We start from the raw sequence: 27,511 nt of genomic DNA on the forward strand, positions 1-27,511 counted from the left end.
ATGCTTTATTGCTAGTGAGAAGCATTAAAAACTATATTAATGGTATGTTAGCCTGCACACCTAGATTCTGGGTCAGTTCAACCATGGAGATTCCCAAGGTCCTGTCAAATGGGTCATACCAGACAACCATTCTATTCTACAAACCTCAATGGGTGGTCCACATTGACTATCCAAGCAACTACCTCCTCAGGGAATCAATATACCAGATGCCTATATACCAAATTTTGGTGCCTTCTACATTAAAGAAACCTATTTTGAAGATATTGCCTTGTACCAAGAAACCTTTTGGACAGAGAACTGTCTATCAATTGAGTCAATCGTTTCTTTTCAATTTGTTTAATATGTTCTGTTGAAACACACATTAATTACCTCTTTTGGCTATTATAATTAGATGCCCTAGTCTTCCGAGGGTGACCTTGATGGCAACCCCCCCTATGCTTGTTTGGGGCACAAAAATAAGTGTTCAAGATGTCAATCAAGCAGTTCAATGCTTTCTGAGGAATTTTAGGAATGATCCTTCAAACCTTGAGGGGAAATACATGAGGCTCCTTGAAAAGGTTCAAATTTTTCCCTGGTGGCTTCTTATGGTTACCATCTAATCTCATTTCAAATTATTGGTTGAGCACATTTACTTTTGTATTCACTTCATTTAGTTGATTTCTCATTTAGACAATGGAAGTCAAAGGTGATTCACTGAATATTGATGCAATGAACATCTTTGAATATGATGAAGAAGTTTATGGCAAGATGGTCAGATATCCTCTTGAAGTTCTCGCCATTTTTGACATTGTATTGATGGATGTAGCTGTTCACCTCAAACCTTTGTGGGAGAAGCACATACAGGTGACTGAATTGTATTTTTGGTAAAATATGTTTTTTCAGTTAGTATGTTTTCATTTAATGACTTTGTTGTTTCAGATTTTGTTTATTTATGCACATAAATATGCCTCAGACTTTCATATAACTACCATTGCATTCAGGCAAGAATATTCAATCTTAGAGATACAGTTAACATGCAAGATCTTAATATATCAGGTAGGCAATGCTTTTTAAAGTTATGTCTTCATTGTTCAATGCTATTTGAAAAATCTAATAAGGGGGTTTTGTTTTCTTTGAAATCTAGATATTGAGAAGATGGTTTCAGTCAAAGGAATGATAATTCGGTGCAGCTCAGTTATACCAGAAATCAAAGAAGCATTCTTTAGGTGCCATGTTTGTGGATATGCTCCAGCACTAGTACCTGTTGATAGAGGTAATTTGTTGGATTGCAATTGAACTCTTAATATAACAATTAATTGTGTCTTCATTGTATGTTATGTTTTTTTCTCAATTCTATTTTGCATAAACTGTGGCAGAGAATCTACGGCTTTAAACAGATTCATGCTTATGAAAGTGATCTCAAAAGCTTTTAGATTCCAGGATTTTGCAAATAAGATCTTACTCCTGATTGTGATATGACCATTGTTGATCTACTCTCTGTAACCTTAATTAGAACTAATAGGACACCGTACATGAGGTTCTTCTTTTTGGTGCTCAAAATTGTAGTCCAAATTTTGAGCACTTTTGAGAAAATTGAACCCTATAAACGCTTTTAAAATGCATATGTACCTAGTTGTACTTGAATGTACCATTGAAGGCCCTTAAGATGTTTAATGTTTCTAGCACCTTGCATTTAGCTTGTCTAAGCATTCCATGAAGTTAAATCACCATTCTAAGCCATTCTGTAAGATACCATTTTGAGAAATTGTCAAATTTGCATTTTCACTAAGTGTCAAACAGCGACAGGAGGCCCTGTTTGTCATTAAATATCTCCAACCCAGAAATGTGTCATGACCTGCCACTTTGGGAGTGTCTAATATCCTTACCTAAGAGCTTGTGTTTCATATTTTGAGTCATTTCAAGTTCGTTTGATTAGGTTTTGAATCCCTTAAAGTTGGTTAGTTACTATTTTCATGATTTTGCATTTTGCACACATTTCTGGAAAGCCCTGTGTGACATGATATAAATTTTACCCAGTTGATCTAAATGTGAAAATTCCTATTGCACTATATTTTAGATATCAAAAACTTGTTATGTTTCAAGTTTTAGCTTATGACGAATCCGTTTGATCAGTTTTCAAACGCGATTCCAAATGGAATTTCTATCTTTTTACTAGTGTTAGTATTTGCAGATTGATCGGTACCCCTGTTCAGGACATCATAACTTGACATCTGTGATAGGTGAAATTGAATGGATTGTACCCCTACATTTTCCTCTGAAAATTTTCCAAGTGTGTCAGTTTGCACGTCTTGATGAATCCATATGCACAATTTTCAGGGTCAATTCCATTTCCAAAAATCACTTTCTGTCAGTGTTTCCAGTTTACCAAATCCAAGTAGCTCAGTTTGACCACTTTCCATTTGTGCTCAGTTATTTTTCATGAGCTCAAATTGTAGATCCATAATGTCCTCATGACAGAGAACCAACATCCCAGTTTCCATTTTCCCATGTGCTCATTTGCCTAGTTTTTCAAGCAAATTCCAAACTCAGTTTATTGCTTTCTAACATGTTTGTTTGCAGGAAAATCTGAGAATGCAGCTTCAACAGTGAATATATTTTCAATGGGAATTCGTCATGAGACGACATTTGACAGGGTGCAAGAATGAGAAGTAGAGATTCAATATGTTCAATTTCAGGGCCTGGTCAGTTGTTCAGGTCAATTTTTAAAGGCAGTCAATAGACCTCTTGGCATGAAATTCATAGTTTGACAAGAAATGGTAAAATGAGTTTCAAATTGATTGTTCAGTAGTCAAATTTGATGTGAATTAGTATCAGGTCATTAGTAGATCAGTTTGCCAATTCAGTTGTCTGGAAATGAAAATTTTTTTAGCTAGACGCATGTTGGGGTCTGACTAAATTCATCAGAATACTAAAGGGGATGAAATTTTATCAGTTAGGGGGGAGTTACCGTTGATTTTAGTCTCATATGTTATTCATTATATCTAAGCTTTTAATGAAGGTGATACTGAAAGCAAAAATGGCCATGGTGGCAATCTTTGATTTGACTTGTTCTTGCCCAGTTAGCTCTCTTAGAATCTACAGAATTAAAATGTCCCTCTTTTCTCATAAATGGATGATGCTGGTCTAGAAAAGAATTAGATTGATAAAATTGTTTTTGTTGGTGGTAGTACTCACATTCCTAAAGTGCAACAACTATAACAGAGACTCCACGCTAAACAGAAGTAGCTCACGCAGGGAGCAGCACTAGCAAATCAAAAACGGTCAGCACTAAAGTTTAAGGCTAAGCTGTTGTAAGGTGAACCGAGATTAATGTCAAGGAATTAGGAAATTGAATGGAATTGTTTAAAATAGGGAGCACCTCATGTGTATTGCAAAGGAGCAGAAAATCACGCCCAATCAGCAAAGAGCATGAGATGCCCATAATAAACAAAGGGATGAACTCACATTTTTTAAAGAAAGAATAGGGCAGCTAGTGGCATAAAAAGAGAGAAGGGGTCAATGTGCAGCAAAGGGGGCGGTGGCAAGTAAAAAGAGCAGCCTGATGCATGTATGAAGGAGTTCCCACAACTTAAAAAGGAACAAGGCCCATGCTTTGCAAAATTTTAAAGGATTTTCACATTTAGAAACCACAAACAGTTCAAGACAATAGCAGATATCAGAGTTCAAGCTAGACACTAATTCAGAGCTCCTACAGGGGATTGCAGTTATAAAAGGAATAGATAGCATAGCATGGTATCAAAAAAGAACCCCACGTCCAATGGCAATAATCAATGCCAAGTCAATGAGAAGAAAACCACCATCAAAGATGCAGCTCACGCAATAGAGGTCAAGCCACTGCATTTGAAGAAAACACAGTCAATAGGTTGCCCATGCCACAGAACAGGGCCTCACACAGTGGTTCAGCTATAATATTTATCCCCCATTGGGGAAAAGATGTGTTTTGAAACAGTTTAAAAGCCTATCCATACAAGATGGTAGTGTCTTGAAATACATGGCCTTTTTAGAAAGCGCTCGGCCTTGTGTGGAAGGGCCCACCTTCGGGCTAGCTTGGTGATTGAAAAGCAAAATTTTGATCAAATGCAACGCCCACACTTGGAGGCGACATGTGGTAGCTCCGAGAGGCAGTCCGAAGAGCAAAAGTTGATTACAAAAGCCTCTACGGGGTTTCGTTTCACTGTATGAGCAAAAGGCTGAGCGTGAGGGTATTACGATCTTACGCTCATCTCGTGAGATTGGAGGTTGAGAATTAAAGGCTTCCCAATGAAGAATGTAAGAACGTAAAGGGCATCCTTCAGCGTATGGACGTGAATGGAAATGTGCAGAGGCTCCGGGGCTACGAGAATAGAGAATTTAAAGGGTGCCCTTAAAATTGTAAAGGAGATCCGCACTCATAAGAGCGTGAATTGAAATTTCCAAGAGCTCAATCTTACACTGAGGTCATAAAGACGTAAAGCAAGAGGTTAAGCGGATGCACATAAAGGAAAAAATGAGAGTTTTCGGTGCTATGGGATATGGGAGGTATTAATATCTCCATTATACATGAGAACATAAGGAGATTTTCATATGCTCATGGTTCTACGGGAAGTGGAAATTTTAAAAGAGAAAAGGAAGTTATTAATTAATTATTATTGATTAATTAATTAATATTTCAGTTGTCATAGCTAATCAATGTGTGACAAGTGGCATCTTCAGGATTGGAAAGATAAGGAGGATAAAGTAAAAATGAGTTTGAAATGAAAATTCAGAGAAGTTAAACGCATAGAGTGAAAAAATTGAAATATTTTGAAGTTTTATATAGTCTTGACTATATAATTTTTTAAATTTTTCATTTTTTATGCAAAGACACAGTCTAGACCTATTTTTCAAAATGCCATATCAGGGGTGATTTTTATCCAAATTGGGCACTTCAATATACCGTTGGAACCGGGAAGAAGTAATTTTTTTGAATTTGGGGTCAAATTTTGCACAGGTCTTCACTGGTTTAGTCTATAAGCAAATTTTCAATTTTCAGAGGCATCCTCAGTGGAATGAGCAAAATTTAGCGAGATGTATTAGAATCAGATAAAGGGCAGTTTTGAAGGCTTGGTAAAGTTTGGATGTGAAGAAAATCAGTTCTAGAGTGTTTCCTTGGCTTTTAAAAGTCATTTGTTAAACTGATTTTCATTTTACCATGAGTTAAAGTCAGGAATCAAATCAGTTATTCTTCAAATATCTCAAATATTTTGTGATGGTGGAGGCTAAATGATGAAGATTTGATTCAGCAGTTGATGGAAAAGGTGAGAGAGTTGTTTTAACCTGTTGAGAAGGTTTTCCAAGTGGACAGATGTCATGTTCAGATCAAATCCGGGAAATTAACTCTTCTCCTATATCTTCTTTTCTTTTCTTCATTGTAAGGGGTTCCAATTTTTTGTGACTGAGAAACTAGTAGGTTCCAGTTCTGTGGAGAAAATTTGCACATTACTGTGAGACCATATTCTGGTTCCAATATTGATGTGTTTCCTTGATTGTGATACCATACTTGAGCATAATTCTTTCATGTGAACAGCATGTAGTGCAGATAATACAAGAAGTTATGATATGTTAGGTATTTTTCATGTTTCAATTTTATGCATCTGAATGTATAGTTTTAAGGAAATGAATACATATGAGCAACAATTTCACTAGTTTCATTCTGGTTCTTGTCTCCTATCTTAGTAATCTGTAAATCTTATGTGGTATTGGAACAAAGATCTAAGATCCATTTGCATTGCCTTCAGGTTGTCTGTTTGATGTATTTTTCTATTGGACCAAAGGGCCAAGTAAATGATTGATATGTTTAAACAAGGTTACTGGTTATTTGAGAAGGATATTTTATGAGAATGAGACCTGAATGAACATTGATGTCTGAATCATAAGGTGATTAGATAAATCTGATGTCTGGGTATACAAGATATGTCCTGATGTCACAGATTTATGTTTTGAATTCATGGGATTGCCCAATGGATTAGGCACTGATCAGTTATAGGATCACTTGTTATACTTCTACATATTTGAGGATTTGTTGAAACTCAACATCAATAATCAAACACTTTTCCCCTTTCATGTTGAAGGGCCTAAATAGAATGCCCTCACTCAGCTTATGAGGTTCCTAGATCTGCATTTAGCTACTGTAGATTGATGTTATTTCATGAGTTATCAGGAGAAATAAGGGTTTTATCTGCTTCATATTAGATTCAGTGTATGCTTTGATAACTGGTACCATATAAATAATCTATAGGTCCACCCGCCTAGGTTTTACAGAGCCTGAAGAAGAAGAAGGGTCTAGCCTTATAGTTGGCCTGTATTCAAAAATGGCATGTTGAAAATGGGAGTTAGCTGCCCCTAGATATGTCAGTTTCTCAATGGGATAATTGAAAACCCTCCAGCGTTTTCAAAAACCAACACTTCTCACATTGAGATGTTTGCTTGATGAAAGCTATATATGAGAGAGCACTTTTTTTTAGTGTACAAAAATCCCTGTATGAGAACTTTCACACCAAAATTTATTCTCATATTCCATGAGAATCTTCTACCAATTTTTTTCAAACGTATTTCATGTTTTTAAAAAAAATCTCATATCTTTGCTTCACTATGTACAATGGTACTTGCTATCTAAAAGTGTTCTTGCTGGATTTACATTCACATCCTATTTTATGCTTCAAATGCTCAAGTCAGATTGATGAGCCTACATGTTGTGCAAGGCCAAAATGTGCCGCTATGAATTCTTTGGCATTGATGCATAACAGATGCAGGTAGGAACTTGTTGATTTTAGTTTATGCATGATTTGAAGTTGCATTTTCAAGACTCTGAAGAAAACTATATCCTTTTACTTTGTGGCTAGGTTTGCTGATAAGCAGATTGTAAGACTGCAAGAAATTCCTGATGCCATTCCAGAGAGGGAAATCCTACACACTGTTAGCTTGCTGATGCACGAAAAACTTGTTGATGTGGAAAAACTTGGTGATCAAATCGAGGTGTGTCTAAGATTACATGATATACAAATTCTACACTCATTTTTATTGCCAAGTGTTAGCATTTGAAGGTTGACATTGGTTTTTTTTTGTAAGTTATTGGGATTTTTAGAGCTATGACAGTTAGAGTGGGAGCAAACCAAAGGATTGTGAAATCTCTATTTAAAGCAAAGCTCTCAAGCCTATCTTAGTCCATTTAAGTTGGAAATGAGGACCTTAATGTTGTATTCTATGATTTCTAATTCCAATTTGTAAATCATTTGTTGGTGCAGACCTACATCGATTGCCTTCATCTAAAAAAGGCAGACAAGACAAGATTGTGAGCCGAAGATCCAATGGAACGTCATACCAATAGTGATAGTTTTGCCTCTTTTTGAGAGGGTGATATGTCACCAACTGATTATGAAGCTAAGGTATAAACTCATACTTTTTACCTTTTGTATATAAAATGAATTTCGTAAGCTCTGAAATTGAATTTTGACTGCCAATTTCCAAATTGAGAAGTTGAAAGAACTATCTCGCATGCCCGATATCTATGAGAGGCTAACTAGGTCTTTAGCTCCGAGTATTTGGGAGCTAGAAGATGTAAAGAAAGGGCTCTTGTGCCAGGTATCTTTCTTTGCATTCATGTTTGATTAATTGTTAATTTGTTGCATGTTCTTTGAACCATATGTTAACCATTATGCTTCTTAAACAGCTTTTCGGGGGAACTACAGTAAAACTAGCTTCAGGCGCTACTTTTCATGGTGATATCAACATCCTTCTTGTTGGGGATCTAGGTAGGAGTAAGTCTCAACTACTTTAGTATGTGCACAGGTTGGCTCCTCGAGGCGTTTATACAAGTGGTCGTGGAAGCTCTGTGGTTGGTTTGACTGCTTATGTATCAAAGGATTCTGAAACTAGTGAAACAGTAAGTTATTAACTCAATTTGTTGATCATTGAGCTCTTTGGGCTGCCTACTCCCCCACTGCTACCTACCACTTTATTCTATATCAATTTCTTATTTCATTGAACTCAACAGGTTCTAGAAAGTGCAGCATTGGTATTGAGTGATAGGGGTGTTTGTTGCATAGACGAGTTTGATAAGATGTCAGAGAATGCTCATAGCATGTTACATGTGGTGTGATTTTTCTTTGAGCTCTTTGAATTATGTGTTTTTACTGGTTTCTTGACTTCGTAATCTATGCTATTGGTTGATTTGTATATCAATGTCTGGTCATTCCTTTGAAGTAGGTTATGGAACAACAAATAGTTTCAATTGCAAATGCTAGGATCATAGCATCTTTGAATGCAAGAACATCTATTTTAGCTTGTGCCAATCCTAGTGGTTCACGCTACAACCCTAGATTGTTAGTGATTGACAATATCCAACTTCCCCCAAGATTTCTTTCCAGGTGGAGTATCTTTGGTTTTAGAATTCAAGCTACAGAATTTATTTGTTGTCACTCAAGTATAAAAGAATCAAAAAAAATGCCTGCAGGTTTGATTTGATCTACCTAGTGCTTGATAAAGCTAATGAAAAAATGGACAGGCACCTTGCAAGGCATCTTGTTGTGTTACATTATGACGAGCTGGAGGTAAGTTCTAATTTGGTCAATACTATGTAGTAATTAATGGAAGGTCCAATGACCTGATATTTTTGATGTGAACTACATTATGATTCTAGGACCAAACGCTGGATGCATTCGACCTCCCGACTCTCACTTCGTATATCACTTATGCAAGACAACATATACATCCTAAGATATCTAATGAGGCAGCAGAAGATCTGATTCATGGTTATGTTGAAATTCGTAGGAAGGGAAACTTCCCTGGTAGTAGCAAGAAGGTTAGCTCAATATATTCTCACATTCAATTTCTGTATAGTATGCTTACAAGTTACACATGCTTAAAAATTAACAGTATATCTCATACTTCTACTGAAGAATGCATCTAGATGCAGGGCAATTCTAATGTTATGTTAACTTGTTCTCCCGACTGAATTGTATAGGTTATCACAATGACTCCACACCAAATTGAAAGCTTAATAAGAATAAGCAAAGCCCTCGCCTGCATCAGATTCTCTGAGTGGGTAAGAAAATCCTATGTAGACAAAAATGGGTTACATTCCTGAATTTTTTAAGCCAATTTGAGGAAATAAAAAGATATCTTACATTCCAATTCTGCAGGTTGAAAGGTGTGATGTGGCAGAATCATTCCGGCTTCTTGAAGTTGCACTTGAACAATCTGCCACCGATAATTCAACTAGTAACCATTGTGCATCTTTGGCAATGAGGATTATCAGTTCATTTAGTTGTATATTGAATGCATTATCATGAAAAAATTAGTCAGCTCTAAAAGAACTATGTCAATTGGAAGCCATTGAATGCATTTGAGTGTCATGGTTATAGGGACCATTGACATGGATCTCATAAACATGGGAGTCTCAACCAGTGAAAGAATGAGACGAACCAATCTTATTTCATCACTGAGGATTCTTATCATGGAAAGGATGCAGGCAGGGGGACCATCAACCCGTATTACCGAGGTAACATTCTTTATACTGCCCTAAATAGTGTTGAGAAAATTGTTGGTATGGCACCTAACTATATATGAATAAATGCAATCACAGTTGATGGAGGAAATGCACAAATAGGGATCCAAGGAAGTTAGCCTAAATGATGTAAGTAGTTCTTTGTTGTGGGTAAATTTCAAGCTATTTCTAGCTTCATTTTCTTGGTGGAAATGAATACATTATGAGTTATGTTGTTCAATTTCAGATTCGTAATGCAATTGGAAACCTTGTGAGTGACGGGTTTGTTACAATTCATGGGGACAATGTGAAGAGGACTTGAACAAGTTTTGAGGATGATATGGCCCCTATAATAATTAGTAATGAAGTATTTGATAAGACTACGGTCAGTGTGTTGTGGCAAACTATTTTAATATGCCCTGAGCTTCATGCTCTGTAGTACATCGATGGGTACTTTCTCTTGTAAAAAAATCCAAAAAATTGAAGGAATCCAAAGCCTGGGTGTACTATCTGTGACAAAGAAAACCACCGAGGTAATGATGGATATCTCATAATTCTTGCTCAAATAAGAGGATGATAATTATAAATTATGAGAATCATTGGTGTTTTGTTCTATCAAGTTTTGGAGTGAGGAAAAACTAATTGCAATTATAAAGGTATTTTTTTTCAACCAACATAATGGAAAAAGTTCATTTTAATGTTCACAATGGCGTTTGTCCTCTCCCTCTAGTTTCATGTAGTTACCTAAATATAAAGAGAATTAAATATAAAATGAGGAATTTATTTTAATCTATATTTTAAATTAAATATAAAGAGGAAAAATTAGAATCTAATCTTGATGTAGTGATGATTCTATGGTGGTGACTTCAACAATTGAGAATGTTGAATATCATCAGCAGCTTGTCTTCCATACACACCAATGATGTCAATCATGGTGTTGTGAAGACTTGGTTTTCTATGAAAGCTACAAGGGAGAAACAACAAAAGTGCACAATGTAGATGAATTTACTTGGCACAATGCATCATATGCTCTACTATGAAGCAACTACAAGATGTGCAAACACATAGCTATTAGCTATTTCTCTAGATATGACCATAAGAATTTTTCAAGATGTAGAACATTGTTATTATAAACTTGAAGCACTTATAAGGAAAAGGGACCGAAAAAAAAAGACGGTGAAGAATCATTATCAAATTGGGAAGTCATTATTCAAAATTTATGAATCAAAGGGAATCGCAATGTACAAGATATTATAGAGGTGAATTCAAAAGCTTTATAAGAGTCTAGCAATCATGACCATGATACATCACAAGGATAATCTCTAATAAATGCTACCCACAGCCAGTTTCAAGCCAGAGAATTCAGGAAAGAATAGGGATTGTTTAAAATTACTTGGATGCAGTACTAATGCAAATTCCTTCTATAGTACTGATGCAAATTTAATTTATTCAAATATATATCTACTGTTTTAAATTTACAAACTGAGATTTATATGTAGTACAACTAAATGTTTCAACTAGTATACAGCCAGCCCCACCGAGCTGAAGCTATTGAGTGTCATGAATACATTGTTGATAAGAAAATATAATTATCATAGTACATAGTACAACTATTTTTTATAACACTCAAATTTATGTTTGAGATTACAAATTCTCTACCTAAAATCTGAATTTTATGACAGGAAAATCAATAAAAACTGATTAACTAAGAGTCTGAGTTGTAGATCCCACCACGGCACAAGGAATTCTAGTTTTTTTTTCTTCCTTCAATTGACTTTCCATTGGACCAATCTCAGATTGCTCAAAACTATTTTGCCTCCTCCTTCAATCCAACAAAGAGTGTGTATCAAATCTAGAAAACTTATAAATAATCAAGTCATCTACACAATCATGTTCATCTCATTTCAAGATCAAAAAATACATAGTTAAATGCAGTCGAATCATGGTGTCGTTACAAATAAAAATGCATGTTGAAGGAGATTGTACTCCAAAGTTCAATCAAGGGTCAAGATAACTAATTGCCTTAGATTTCCATATTGGAAAAGATAATCCAAGTTTTCGAGCTAGATATCATTAGCGTCGAGTTTGTGCAGATTGACCAAATGGATAATGGTTAGATTTTTCTACATGGAACTGAAAGACATTGTTTGAGGGTCTGATGAAAAAGATTTGTTTTTGAGCTTGTAGATTGATGTATCTTTGAATGGGATGTAGGAGCTCGATGACAAACTATTTGCCAAAGTACAAGAGGAATGAGTTATTTTTAATTGCCTTAAATTTTCTACGTGTTGAGTTTCTCCTCAATATAGAAGTTGTTGTGAAGGTCCTCCAAGAATGAATAGGGAATCAAATTGAAGAAGTATAGGAATCTCCAAGGTAAGTTTATAAAGTTGCTATTGAATTTTAATATATCAGAATGTGCAAAGTAAAGTTCTACAACAAAGATTTCTGCATAGAGTTGTTGTCCAGATTTGACAGTAAGGTAAAGATAGGATTGTGGTTATGATAAACCCATCTAATGATTATACAAGGAAAATTTGGAATGTGTTTGGTCATTAATAGGCTTGAGTTTTCAGAACTTTTCATAGAAGCTAGCATGTGTGAAGTCTCCAATTTTGACAACTTGGTAGTACTAATTTCATTCAACTTCTTTGACAACATTTTTGAGCAATTGTTTTAATTGTATTTTTAAAATTTATAGTTCGGAGTTTAGCTATTCAACTTATTTAAATAATCTTAAGTATAGAATTATAAAGAGTCTTTAGCAATTCAAAATGATAATTTTTACTTCTAAAAATCTCTATTGTATTTACTTACCGTTGTTCATTTTTGGCAGATTACCTACTTAAGTTTTCACTATGATGCATGAATAAGTAGACATTTGAAGCTTTAGTTTTGCCACATTTCAAGCCTTGTGAACTACTTTTGTATCATTTGTAGTAACAAGAAAGTCTCTGCTTTCATTTGTTTCCATTGGGGGATCCAATGGAGGTGAATTGTGCAAAGTGATTTTAGTTGCCACTTGCAATAAACTTTCCTCACTCATTTCATCCATGGAAAACTAGATCTCACTCCCATCTACTGCAACTAAATCAACTTCAATTGGAATAGCTGACATTGGATGATCTCTCGAGTGAGGTTGTGGAAGCCTGTTTGAATCCATCACCTCATAGCAGGCTTCACATAGATCAAAATCTAGGCAAATATTAAAATGCCAACGTCGCCTAAGAATGGGAATAGTTGAGCAACCATCACAGCAAAACTAAACAGATGAAGTATTGGTATCTTCTTCAATAATCCCCTGGCCACTGCCTCCAGTGGAAACACTTGTGTCTGAAGGAACTAGCAAAGATCTATTATTCTCTATCACATCATCTATTGCCAACATTGTCTGCTTTGGGAAGGCAACCTGAAGCAACCTGGAAGACATGGCCAAGTTGGAAGAGAACAAAAAATAAAGAATTTTAGGCATTTGCGAATGCAATTATCCCAAAAGAATTAGTTTTCCCTAAAGAAAATACAAACTAAGCATATTTGAATATCAAAGCAGAAACCTGTAGGATGTTTGAACTGCCTCATAAGGAGCAAATAGAAGCCTTTTTAGTAATGCAATAGTAGGTGCCACAGTAGAGCATGTGAGCATTCACTATTACTATCATCATCATCTTCTTTGTCCATACTAGCCAGTTTACCATCTGATCTACCATCATCTTCATCTTCATCTGTTGATGTGGCATCACACTCCATTGCGGAAAATTGAGCTCCCTGATTGATTGGATTAACTAGTACATCTGTGTTCTTTTTAGTAACATTTGACTTCAACTTGTAGATAGCAAATCCACTGCTACAACTAGTATTTGACCCTGGTTTTTCTGTGGACTTTTCCAAGACATGTTTGTTAGCACCACATGCAACCAACACAGGTATTAGGAAGCGAAAAATAAACTTCAATCCTTCGAGTTGAATTTCGCAAGCACATAGCTTGACCATTATATTAATTGCACCCTTGACAACATGCTTTATGGCAGGCTCACCATTTGCCAGCTGAACTAAGAAATTAAAGTAGGCTTTTGCACTCGAAATATCAAATGACACAAATGCTTTCTCTAGACTGATAAGAATTGCATCCAGAAAATGATCAAGAAGCTCTCTAGATTTTAAATGAGATGATGGTAACAAAAGAGCATTTATGAAAGCAATTGTTGAGTCCCTTACTGAATTGGAAATTCCATGTGTTGATGCAATACCTGATGATGATATAATGGTATATCCTAAAAACCTTTTCTCCAACCATCCAACCAAAGTATGCAAATCCATCAATAAAAATTTTTGTTACAAATCCTGCTTTATCTTGAAATAACTAGGATCGTCAGTCAAAAAGTTGACAAAAAGCTGCAGCACCTTTACATTTACTAATTCACTATGGCATCCAACCAAAGAATCAACAAGAGCTAAAAGGTTGCCATGTTCTCCCAAAAAAATTCTTAACTTCAACTCGTTCAACATATTTGATTCCCCAGTATGACCCAAATAATATTTAAGCACATCAAGCTTATTTGGATCCACCCTAAGACATTCCTCTGTATCATCTGCATTTGTGATTACATTCTCTTGTACAGCTAAGTATATATCCTTCGAGTTCATTTCACTTGCCAAACCTTCCATATGCTTGATTACAAATAGATCAGCATAGATGTGCCTCTCTTCATTTTTGGGAATCAAATAATTTAGGAATGCCTCACATTTATCATGTATACCCTGAAACCGTCTATCAAACTTCATGATCATTGTAACATTGATCAAAGCATTTAAAACTTCTGACTCCATGCCAGCCTTACCTAATGCATCCCTTGTCCTAAGAAATTATTCGATTGTATCCAAAATAACTTCCATAGAAAGGATAGCTGATACTAATACTGCACTCCTCGGGTGACCGTGTGATGGGAAACCATGCAATAAAGATCTCAGGAAAAATTTATTGAAATTCCTTGTATTTTCTTGATTCACAAGTCTTGCCAAACTTGACACTGTTACATATATAGATTTAATCAGTTCAAACCTAGCTCCAAGCTTCTCCAGGAGTGCTTCCTCCTTTGACTTATCCAATCCTGATTTAAGGAGTAAATTTATAGAACATCGTGTATCATTTTTACACTGTTTACCATCAAGAACAACAAGTGCAGCATCTTGTACTACCTCAACATACATGCTTAAAATGGATGTTAAAATGTTCAGCCCCAAACTTGTTTTCCCTTCCTCCAGTATATGAGAAATAAACTATTCGGCTAGTGTGAGAAATGCAGTATCCTTATATGTCTGTTCTATCCAAGGCGTATCATCTGTTGAAACATCCCACCTCCCCAGGGACACTTTCCACAAGCCTGCTTCAAGTAATGATATAACTAGAGATAGCCATGCTCCATGCCTCAAAAAAACCCAACCCTTCTCATTCAAATTGCCCTAAGCAAGAACTATATGTTCAAGGAACCAAAAGATGATTGCAATGAGACTATTACAAGCAAAAAAACTTTAGTCTCGTTAAAGAGAATTGGGATGTGTGTTTGAAGACTTAACAAATTTGAGCTTCACTTGGTTTCAAAAATACTATAATATTCTCTACTTAACAAGGCCTACCACATGAAGGTGGAAGCTCATCTAGCCTCACCCACCTCCCCATAACATCAATTTAAAGTACCCATTATCATCTAATTACATACTTCATTCATTCATCCATCCATTTATGAACTATAACATTCAATCAATACAATCACATAACATTCATTAATATGATATAAAATTCATTAATACACAATAATAATCAAAACTTCATTAACACATAACAATATTCATTAACATAAAATAAAAATCTGTATTAATACGCATCATTCATACATAATTACTTAAAACAAAGTTCTTTCATTATCCAACAAGGTTTATCGAAGAAGATTTTTAAAACATCATTTCTTTTTTTAGTTTTTCTGAGCTCTCTTAAGAAAAGCGCTCATAGGGACATCCATATCTGCTTCATTCTCCTCCTCTTCTAGCACGTGTAATGTCAAATTATGATGGCTCCTTCTCTTTGGAGGAGCACGAGGTTGCTGCACTAAAGGGGGCTCTGTTGCAAGAACAAGTGAATGCGATAAATTGGCATACTCTTTTTCTTTTTCTAACTGTTACAAGTTTGTAATTAAGTACAAGTACAACATAAAATGCATTTTCTTACCTAACAATGCCACATCATGTACATTAACATTTTGATCTGCCACCGCATCAACATGTTGAACACTTGAAACATGGTCCAGTCCTTCAGCATGATGTTCAACATGCTCTGAAATATTCAAAAAAAGGATACACATCAAATTCCAATTAAAGATGTTAAATTGTATTCATAATTGCATAATTAATTTCCAATAGCAAATTAATACCTCCACCACTATAATTCACATCATGGCCTTCGTCAGAAGCAGGCTCTGTGGTAGGATATGAAGGCTGCAGTAAAATGTTATGCATATTGTTATGTAGTCAATTTATATTTAAAACCAATACCAAAAAAGAATCTTCTCAACTATTTAATTTCATTTACTTTTCATCTGACCAATTTACCTGTGAGATATCATTTGGTGCACTAGATTCTTGGGTAAGGCTTACAGATTCTTCATGTAGGCGTGCAACCACAACTTTATAGCCTTCCTTCAAGGCAATTTTTCTATCTTCATCTGTGACCTCCACATTGAAATCTGTGCCCTATGTTTTTTTCTTGATAACGTCAATTTTCCATGTATGGTTTCATTAAAAAAAACTATTTGCAACATTATATTAAAAACAAAAAATAAAATTCATTGCTCTACTTACAAGTCAAGACTGTAGATTCATATAGCCACCAGACCCAAGTTTGTGTTGGCCAACCTTTTCTATTCTCGCTTTTGTAGCCATGGATGTGTCTTACAATCTATGAACAATTTCAAACATCTTCAATTATATATTTACAAATATCAATAATTAGTGCATGATTACAATGTACTTAATACTATAATGACATACCTATTTTTTCCTTGTGTTGCTTCATTATCTCTATCTTCACATAACCTTTTCTCCTCTGCATCTTATATTATTTCATTCCACTCCATCGATAGAATCATAGGAGGATGGCCGTACTTTGTGTTATCCTTAAGACCCCTTCTATATTGATCCCTCACAGTCTTTATATGCTTTGCTGCTCTTTTTAGAAGTAGGCCAGTGTCAACTAATGTTTTTCCCAAATTTCTCCTCAATGGATGCAATCAGCTGATTTTTTAATTCCCCAGCTTGTAAATTCCACCTTTTTAAAAACAAATAGATTGTTAGACCAATAACTTTAATATATTACAATAAATAGAAGAAAAGAAAAATTATGTAGCAATGATATGAAACTACGTACCTTTTACGTATGGTGGGTCCAAATAGTCTCAATGTCATATGAAAAAGATGTTCAAAGAAAGCATTATTACGTACAAAAACATAAAGGATTTATCAGTCCAAAATGAGTAATGTAAAAGTAAACTAAATTTACACTTTAAATAATATCAATTTTAAAACACCTGGAAGCTTTCGTTCTCTTAATGGAAACATAGTTTTCTTATTCAGCAATAATGTCCCTTCATACGAACTAGTACTAATCACATGAACTACTCCAGGAAATGGATCAGCTTCAATAGTACTGCTCTCTATTGCTCTATCAACTAAAACATCATAACAATTAAATGACAATTTTAGAACTGCTCTCTATTGATCTACCTCCCTGCCTATGTCCATGTCTCTCTATGTGTGGCTATATATATGTATGTATGTATGTATGTATGTATGCGTAGTGTGTGTATGCATGTGTTTGTGTGTATGCAAGCTTTTGTAGACATCATTTAAGCACTAATATGCTACTTCAGTGTTCATCAACTTGTAGAAAGACATTACAAAATATAGCACATTACAAAATATAGCAAAACAAGATTTTACCAGTTCTACTGGGCATGGACAATGATGTTTGCATGGTCCTTGTTGCCAACAATGTAGCAGATAAAAGTGGACCGCCAACCGAAGGAGGAGTCCGCACTTCATCATGAGCTGAAGAATAGAATATTGTTAGCAAAGACATTTGCAATGGATAAAGATCAAATGGGATACTAGCGATAAACGTCAACAAAAAAAAAGGTAAGTGTTATAATGTTGATCAAAACAAACAAAGTGTTACTTACACGAAGGTACTGTGAAACAACCCTGACCATGTTTAGCATGTGATGTCACAACTGGCACATATGTCTATACAAGAACACATAAAATTAGAGATCATGATCCATAAGATACTATAAAATATTAATATCTATTGAACTTCTATTGTTGCTTTAGTCAAATTACTGCTTACTTTCAAAGATTGGATTCTACGGTCCAATTCTATTCTCAGTGCCTCTTTCTCCTCACTTCTGTCACCCTTGATGATAATTTGAACAAGCTCATCAGTGTATCTTTGTGTAATTTTTTGGGTGATGAATACAGGGTCAGTACTAAGGCCAATGTCATGTAGATATGACACTCGTATTTTAGATTGCATTTGATCAACGATCATTGTAGCTTTTTCCTATCATTTGTGACATCAAATATTTGTATACTTTCATCAAAATAACTCCAAAGCCATAAAGAAAAGAACATAATAATAGTACATTTGTTTCTATATTAACATTAAAATTTACAATAATTAATGTTTACCTCTACTGAAGGTGTCTGACATGGTGCATCTATATCACCCTGTAAAAAAAATTAGTAAGTCTTAGAAATCAGCAGTGAAATTAAAGTAATAGACTTACCAAAAAAAATATTAATAATAAAGTAGATTGTATATGTAAATCATTTATCTTAAGTTAAAAATCTAGCATAACTAATGTTTATATCTAAAAAAATATTTGACATGTTCTACTTAATGTTTATATGTGCACATATGGTTTGGAAAGAAATATTTGGTCATACAAGACCCCATCATAGTTGACATTGATCGTACCTAAAGATTTCATTGATCATCATGATCATCATCCATTTCATCATCATCATCATCATCATTACCATCATCATACTTGTCACTTTGATTGTCGTCGTCACCACCGCCATCTTCATCACCATCATCATCCTCTTGATCACTATCATCATCATGACCATCATCGCCATGATCATCACCATCTTTGTCACCATGATCATGATCGTCATCAGCATCATCATCATCATTATCACCATTATCATTAGCATGACCAAAATCATCACCGTCTTCTTCTTCTTCATCACTGGGTAACTGTCGTTCCTAGTAATCATTTACTTCCTCTTATGCTTCTTCAATATCTTCTTCTTCGATCACATTATACTTTACTGGCCTTCCTCTTGGGTCATGTCTAACAAAAAATGACCAACTTGGTTTGTCTGGAACACCAAAGTAAAACACTTTCTCGTGTTGACTTGGAAGAACATAGGGCTCATCTTTGACTGGCTCAAGTGACCTTGTATTAATCATAGTAAATCCACTGTTATGTTCAATAACAGTCCTATCTGGATCATTTCGATTTAGTTGTAACCTAAACCATTTGACAACAAATAGAACTATTTTGAATGAATTAAAGTTGCACTCAAGTATATCATCCAAAATGCCATAGTATCAATTTTCAGATTGTTGAGGATGTATGTCAGTTCTAGATGAAATATTGGTGACTGTGAAGACAGCACTTATCCTAGAATCACACGTTTTCTTCGTTTCATCTAACTTTTTTGTGCGGAATTTATAGCCATGGTAGTACATAGCTTTGTGGTGTTTGACCTACAATTATTCAAACATGTCAAGAATCTTCTCATTGATTTGTGAGTTGATATTAAACTTATGTCTCATGATTAGTAATCTTATGCATACCTTTGTATCTCTTAAGCCATATATTAGATCAAGTACCATTGGCGTAACATTGGGATCTCCATTACAATGAGCTTTTTTAACCAACGATGCAACACCGTCCCATGTTAATGAGCGACCATTTTCTTGAGACTATTCAATCCACACTGTCATCCAATCAAAGATTGTTTGCAATATACAAGTGTAGTACATCCCACTCACGACCAACTATAAAGAAGACAATTACACTAGTTAGAAACAACTTATATATATTGATGATGGATAAGAATTGTTAAATTACAAAAAAAAACTTATAATTACCTCTCACCCTCCTCAATCTACCTTTCCCCATCAAGTACTCCCCTTTGAATTTATTATTACAGTTGGGATCCCAAATGCGATCTACATGGATACCTGCTACAAGCTTTGGAAGATATTCACTGATATACACCATGGTCTAGTATATCATATATCCCTCTATCATAGAGCCCTCAAGACATGCTCTTTGTCGAACCAAGACCTTCATAAATTTCAAATGCCTCTCAACCATCCACATTGATCTAGCTTGTACAGGTCCACACAATTCAATCTCCTCAACTTGATGTATGAGGTGGTGTTCTTAAGCATTGAAAAACGTTGGAGGTAAACACTTTTGCATTTCACACATAAGCTGTGGAATTTTTCTCTTCCAATATTTTATATCTTTTTTATGTTTCTTTAGATGATAACTACCTAAAAGAGATTCAACACGTAAAAACACATAGAGGAGATTTCAAATAAAATTATACAATAGATTTCAGATAAAAAGCTACAAATCTTTAAAAAAATACTCTTCTAACCTCATGTATTTTCCAAGATCATATATAACTTGTTTAATACTATTGTCAAACTACTGTGGAAGGGATAGAGGTAGGAAGAACTGCAATCATTAAAAAATGATCAGTTCAATATATTATTAAATAATGCAACTGGTACTACATTCAATCTTACAAATATACTATAAAGAAAAAACATGACTTACTTTGAGGAAGGTATGTAAATCATGTGTCTTCAACCCTGGCCCAAAATCACCTTTCTTTGATAGAAGAGTGCTTATATTTGCAGAAAAATCCTGTTGGAAATTTTGTTTTTTTTATGACTTCTTTTAATGCATCACTTTGTTGCTCTGTTAATAACAAAGGAAGGGCACTTGTATTTATGTGATCTCCATTCCTATTTGATTCAATGAAAACTTTTAGTGCATGATTAGATTCATGAATGTCAATACAAATTTTAGCAATTTGTTCTTATCACGCCTTTCATCCAACATTTTCCATAGTGTCTATGTTACATTCTTTCCAATATGCATAGCATCAAACAAATTCGCAATTGGGAGATCCTTGTAGTATGGTAACCTACTAAATTGAGTAGGATAACTTTTCATTCCTCTAGGAAGTTTGTCATTGATGCCTTGATGACCTTCACAAGCACCTATTACAGAATTAGTAAATATAAGACAATATCAAAATACAAATTGTAAACTTTGGATGAAAAATTGGACATTACTTCGACGACTTAGTCGATCATATTCCAACTTCCATAAATGAGGTGTCATTCTTCGTGGCCTTGATGATGTCTGTTCTTTCCTATTGAAAAGATGTTTTTCGGCAATGCGATACCTATGATTATTGTGGAGAAAGTGTCTAAAGTCATCAAACACCTACTTTCCTAAACTTCTCGAATGACGACATTTCATCTTCGGACCACAAACTAGACATGCAAATTTTCCCCTTGTCTGAAGACCTAAAAGATCATGTATAATTGGATCATGTACAATTATCATGCACAGCTTAAGAATTCGATAGTAATGTGTAAACACTATAACAGACCAAAAATATGTGATCTTAACAATATAACATACCGCAAAAATGAGTTAGCCCAAGGGCATCATGTATTGTCCATACAAGCATTGCATGGAATTGAAATTGTCGATGTCCTATCGGTCTAGAGATGTCATACATAGTTATGTCATTCCATAACTTAAACAACTCGTTAATTAGGAGCTCAATATACACGTTTATATCTTTAACTTGGTATTTAGCTAGCAATTGAATGAACATAAACATTACGTAATTATTATAACCATTTTCATGCACTTTTTATAAATTAATTTAGATAACTATAAAATTAAAAAAAACTTGGCACAATCATTGACAACATTATGTGCTCCCTCTTTATGGACATCTAAGGAGGAATGTTATTGTTAATAACAAAAATAGGCCATACTGAGTAAACAGATCTCATATCTCCATATGGATTGACATTGTCTGTCGCGAATGAAAGTTTCAAATTACGAGGTTCTTCTTTAAAGTGTGACCATGTTTCTTCTATCTCTTTAAATGTAGAACCATCGATAGGCATTTTCCTAATGTCATCTTGACTTCTATTGCATGCATGGTAATCCATAAATTGTGCCAAGCTAGTGCACCTGAATAACTGTTCAAGATGTGGAATAATGGGAATGTACCGAAGAACCTTGTGAGGCACTTTTTTTGTTATTTGATTTGACCGATATCTACTAACATGGCAATCAGGACATTCTGTTGCAAATTCATGTTGTTTATGATATAGAATGTGATCATTGGGAAATGCATGTATTGTCTAATACATCATTCCAATCTAATCCATAATGTTAGATAATTCTCGGTACGAATGAGGCAAAATGTGTGATGGTGGTAACAAAAACTCACTAATCAACATACAACAACAAATATGCATTGTTAATATAATGAATAGTAATTGTATGCTAACATTGAAGATGACAAAAATGGCATACCTTAGCATACGTGACATTGCTACATTGGATATACTATTCATAACCTTTAAGTTCACCAACAACACTATAGCCGATAGTAGAGTTGTTTGGGAGCCTAGGTATAAGGGCTCGTGTGCCTTCTCAAGTAAAGGTATATCAAGACCATCTTCATAATTATTATCAAATTTTCTAGTACCATCATTGTGAGCCTCTTCATCACTTGCCCCAATACCATCTTCTTCAATCATGTCCTCTGGCACATTATCATCTTCTTCCATGGGAGTGTTATCATCAGCTTGGATATTCGCACCTCCATGTTCATCCAGTAGGAAATCCACATTCAGCAATGGACAAAAATGATGGCCCCTTTAACATGACCATATTGCCTACAATGACTCTGGGATGTTGTGATTAAAATTCTTCAATTCTTTAAACCCTTACACTTTTTGCAAGGGCAATAACATTTATCAGGTTTTCTTCGAAACTAAGCCCACAATGCAGCCATTGTCTCATTATTTTCTTCTGGATTCATATTGTTAGACGTGGTCTTTCTTCATCTGAAAATATACCTACAAATAAATTGGACATGTTGTGATTAATGTTTATATCTACACATATGGTTTTTGTTAATTAATGTTTATATCTTCAATGAAAGGATTACCACCTCTACTTTTCAAATGGCGATCAACCATAACTAGCTGACAATCTAACCTTTAAAATACATTTTATGCCAAATTCCAATCACAGATAAAGACATTTAGCTATTGGAAAATAGCAAGATTATGTCTTATTTCATATATGCAATAAAATGGGCAAGAAATGTGGAAGAACGTTAAGTTTTTATCCAACAAAACATGAGTAAAATTGTATAAACTGAATCTATTTTTAAAAATAATGTCAATTCCCTTCAAAAGAAATATTTTGCATGCAACTTACTTGCTGAAGATATTTCAAGTTCAACAACTCTTTAATCACAGGATCCACAATAGTTGGAAGCTTTGACCTGTCTATCAGCTGTGGCTTGGCCTGCAGCAACAAAAAATTCTTAGTATATGCATCTCAACATTTAAAAAATACATCAAGAAATTCAGGTCAGTTCAAGTCTGTAAATTATCTGGCATTTGTTTCTTCTTTAACATGTTCAACAATCAAGTACAATTAATAGGAATACAAGAACAAAACTTGGAATTCTACTAATGTCATCAATGTTAATCTTGGGTACTACTACAAAGCCAATAAGAAATCTGCAGTTGTACCAACCAAGATATTTACAAGACTTGATCACAAAAGGTTCATTTAGCACAAAACAACTTCAAAAATATTGTATATATACACTCTTTGACACTGTCAAAGGGAACAATTATTTTAATGATGTTTTACGTAAGAATTGCTAGAGGAAATGATAAGCATGAAATATATTCAAGTTTTGACACTAAGAAATTGAAACATCCACACTCAGGAATTACCTCAAGTATTTAAATTCACTCGAATTATGCCTTACATCTTCTTTGAAAAAAAATGATTTAGATATTCAGTGGTATCTTAAGTACTATATACTAGTGCTTGCACCAAGCATAGGTGCAAGAGTATAGTCGATAGTGGCATGCAGTTGATCATTTTAGAAATGTGGCAGCTAGTAGCATTGTTTTATAGAAAAGCCCTATACTATTATTTGGTAGGAAGATAATTAGAACCAAAGTAAACATGGTGTGCACAACTAGCGTCATTTGATTGTTTTCTATTTTGAGGTGTAGAATATTTGGTGGATCTTAATTTTTGTGGAAACTATTTTGAGCAAGGATATGCTAAAAATGAGTTCTTCTTCTACAACCATAAAAACATTATCAGATTCACCATCCAAACTATTGAGTTTGAACAAAATATCAATATGTAGTTTACGAATAGTTGGCCTAAATGGTTGTTATAATTGAGAATAACACCGAGCTTGATTTGATGAGTTTTTTTTATTGACTCATAAATTTTCTAATAATTCAATAGATTAACCCATTGATAAAAAAACATGGAAACTCATTAGCTATTATTGTGGAGTTAGATCTCAACATTCGCTCTAGTATTTCTTTAGTTGGCAATCATGCATTGGTTACATCTGGATTATCACCACCTATTGCAGATGATGGAAGTGATACTATGTATGAAGCTTCTACTATAGGAACTCCGTGAGAAGCTAGAGATCATTTAATGGAGATTTGGTGATGAAAAATGGGATCTCTAAAGATGAATAGGGCTCGTTGAAATTAAGAGGGAGAAAAATAATCTAATGAGATCCCAGTTTTCTATATTGATAGCAATGGTAATGAGGCCAATTCCTCCAAAGGAAGAGAAATATCTAATGTTGGTACTGTTACTTCTTTTAAAGATGGTCTTGTCTCATTTCAGACCTATATGGTGAGCATGAAATTACAGGCATAAAAGCATAGAGACTTAGAATCAACCAGTCTTGCTAGAGAAGGAATGAGTAACCCAACTACAATGGGACTTAGAGGAGCTTCATGAATTAAGACTTTTAAAAAAGTAAAGAAAGGGTCAACATATGAATAAAACCATTTGGCTAAACTCTGTAAGAATATTCAAGGAAATTTTAAATATGATTTGTGTAAATTCAAAACTATCTTTTTGTTTGCAGTCATGTTACATCCTGTTTTCATGCATTTATTGTTATGTTAATGGATTGATAAATAAGTTCAATATATTTGGAAGTGAAGTATATTTAATCCTCTTTCATTTGAAGAAAATTAGAGGTTTTGGATGAGAAATATATTGACAAATCCTTTGGTTTTTTTAAAAATTGTGTTGAAACTCTTATTTACAGACCTAGTGATAAGGGTTTGATCAAATAACACATTTTGACCATGGAAAAATGCTGAGTTTTACCTTTTGGGAAATAAGATTCATTCATCTTTCAAATAAATTTGTTTTGATATCGTTTGGTTTTGTATCTTGGAATTTATTTGACATTCTAGAGGGCAGAACTCATAAATTCTATGACAATAATAATCGGTCTCAGTGCAGAGGCCATAAATTTCTATCTAGCTATTGGATGATTCTGATTTTTGGATATGTTTTAGGAAGGCTGAATATCCACAATCCCACCATTGTAATTGGTGTAATAATGTATAGTTTAAAAGTTATGAATAATAGAATCAAAATTATCAAAACTACATATGATAGTTTCATGGCAGTGAGTAGGTGAAATGTTATCATATTATTTAGGTTTGGAGAATCTTGCAATGTAGCTTATAGAAAATAGATCTCAAATGCTTAATAGAACGAGTATTAATATCTATGTTTAAAAATATAAGGATGACTAATATTTGGCAGCAATATAATACATGAGTGTGTGGAACATCTTATAAAAATGGTATGTTTGTACATGGAACACTAGAAAATCTGATTCACATGGTGTCCCTACATGATTACCCTCCATAACACTGGACTGCCACTTTACAAGGTATGGAATTCCGAATCCATTCCCTATATTGATTTCCATTTCTATAAATTGATACAATCAGCATAAAAATATCCAGCTAACAATCTATGCATTGTAATGTCATAAAATATTTTGAATCTTTGAAAAGGCCTAGGTCAACATACCTATTTTAGCAAATAACCCTTCAATGTCTTTAATAGATCTCTCCAAATCAGAGAGAGGTATGCAAGCCTGCTCAGTCAGAGTGTTTCTTCTCACCGTACAACATCCCAAATGTAAGTCTCAACTAAGAATATCATGTAAACTTCATCTACTAAATAACACTACTAATAGAAAAAATGTCAAATAGGTTAGTATGGAGAAAAATAATACTAAAACATATTTCAAAAGTCTCCTTGTCTGAATATTAAATAAACAAATATCATTATTGAGAAATTGCCACCATGCAGATAATTTTAAATTGAAGTTTGTGTTTACCATGTCTAGAGAAGAATGATCTAGAAATTAAAATGCTGAGATGATCTCCCCTAATTGTTGTTTTGCTGCAAAGAGTAGTCTCTGTAAAAAGCGAACAAAATTTTTTAATTTTAATACAGCTGTCAACTTGAAAATAGTTCTATGCTCCACAAAATCTGAGGTATCAATTCCTATAACATATCATTTGTGCTCAAGTTTAAAGTGAAAGAGACCATACAAACTATTGTAAGTTGTGCCCAACTGGGACACATTTAAAATAAATTAAAATACAAATTTCAATCAAATTCATGTTAGAATCAGTCATATAAATCAATACAATTGTTCCCTTTCCAGCTCCATAATACTACAAAAATTGGTAATCATATTAGATCAACCATGGATTACATTCTTTGAAATGTCTAAAGTAACTAGCAAAAATCATCATTTCAAAAGTAAACATGAAAAGAAAAGTGAGAGAGATTCTCATCCACTAACAAGAATGCTTGAATAATTTTCTCTATATGTTGAGAAAAACTAACTTGAAATACATTCTAGTGTATTTGTAAAGATCACAAGTTATCCCTCTTCAACAGACCCCTCTTGTACACTCTCCAGTTACAGTAGCCACATGGACTCTTGTAGCAATTGTACAGGCACAAAATCTAAATAATTTCTTCTCTAAAGAAACAAAGTTTGAGCTGGGAATTCAAGATCTTTTATGCAAGTATTTTCTCAAATTTTAAGGTATTTTGGTCTTACATATCCAGTTTGACAATTGTATGATAACTAATCTCCAAATTATACTCTTCAAAACATCAGAAGCAATGTAGGTAGAAAATTGTATTTAATACATTTGTCTTATAATTGAAATCTCATAATATTAATAAAATATTATGACTGTCAAGTCAAACGGGATGACCTTGAATGCTAAATCATAGAGAATTTCATAATGAAAACACGTGGTCAAATCATAAGGATACATGTTACATGCCTAAAATGCACAATTGTTGAACATCGAATTCATGTATAGTATTGAAAAGTGTTTGAATGTAAAATTAGATTAACCATGATATTTGATTTGAGAAACACCAAATGGACATTCCCTTGCCAAGAGTTGCTTAGATGTGTCATCATACCTTTCCCGTGGTTCCATAATGTGGTCAAGTTGCCAAAAATTCCTAAAGGTATTTAAGTCAAAGTGTTTGTTGAAGTGTCCTATGTGTTTTTTGACAAGTAGGATTGGTTATAAAGTGTAATGTCCTCATTTTAGCTCGCCATGGTTTATGTTTAGATTGACCTATTATTGGCCCTCATAGGTTAAGGTTGATGGCTAGAGGGCCCCATCTGGAAAAACAAGAGGATCTTTCCCTTCTATGGTACAGAAGTGTTTAGGATTGCTCCTCGTTTGTTTCAGTTAGC

At 34.3% G+C, this 27,511-nt stretch overlaps 1 pseudogene; it reads left to right on the forward strand.

Annotated features, from left to right (window-relative positions):
- Positions 1 to 693: 693 nt before the first annotated feature.
- Positions 694 to 9,824, forward strand: LOC149565401 (DNA replication licensing factor MCM4-like; annotated as a pseudogene).
- Positions 9,825 to 27,511: the final 17,687 nt, after the last annotated feature.

Source organism: Cupressus sempervirens, chromosome 3 (genome assembly GCF_028749045.1).
Source record: "Cupressus sempervirens isolate cs-2001-9-10 chromosome 3, ASM2874904v1, whole genome shotgun sequence".
Classification (NCBI taxonomy): Eukaryota; Viridiplantae; Streptophyta; class Pinopsida; order Cupressales; family Cupressaceae; genus Cupressus; species Cupressus sempervirens.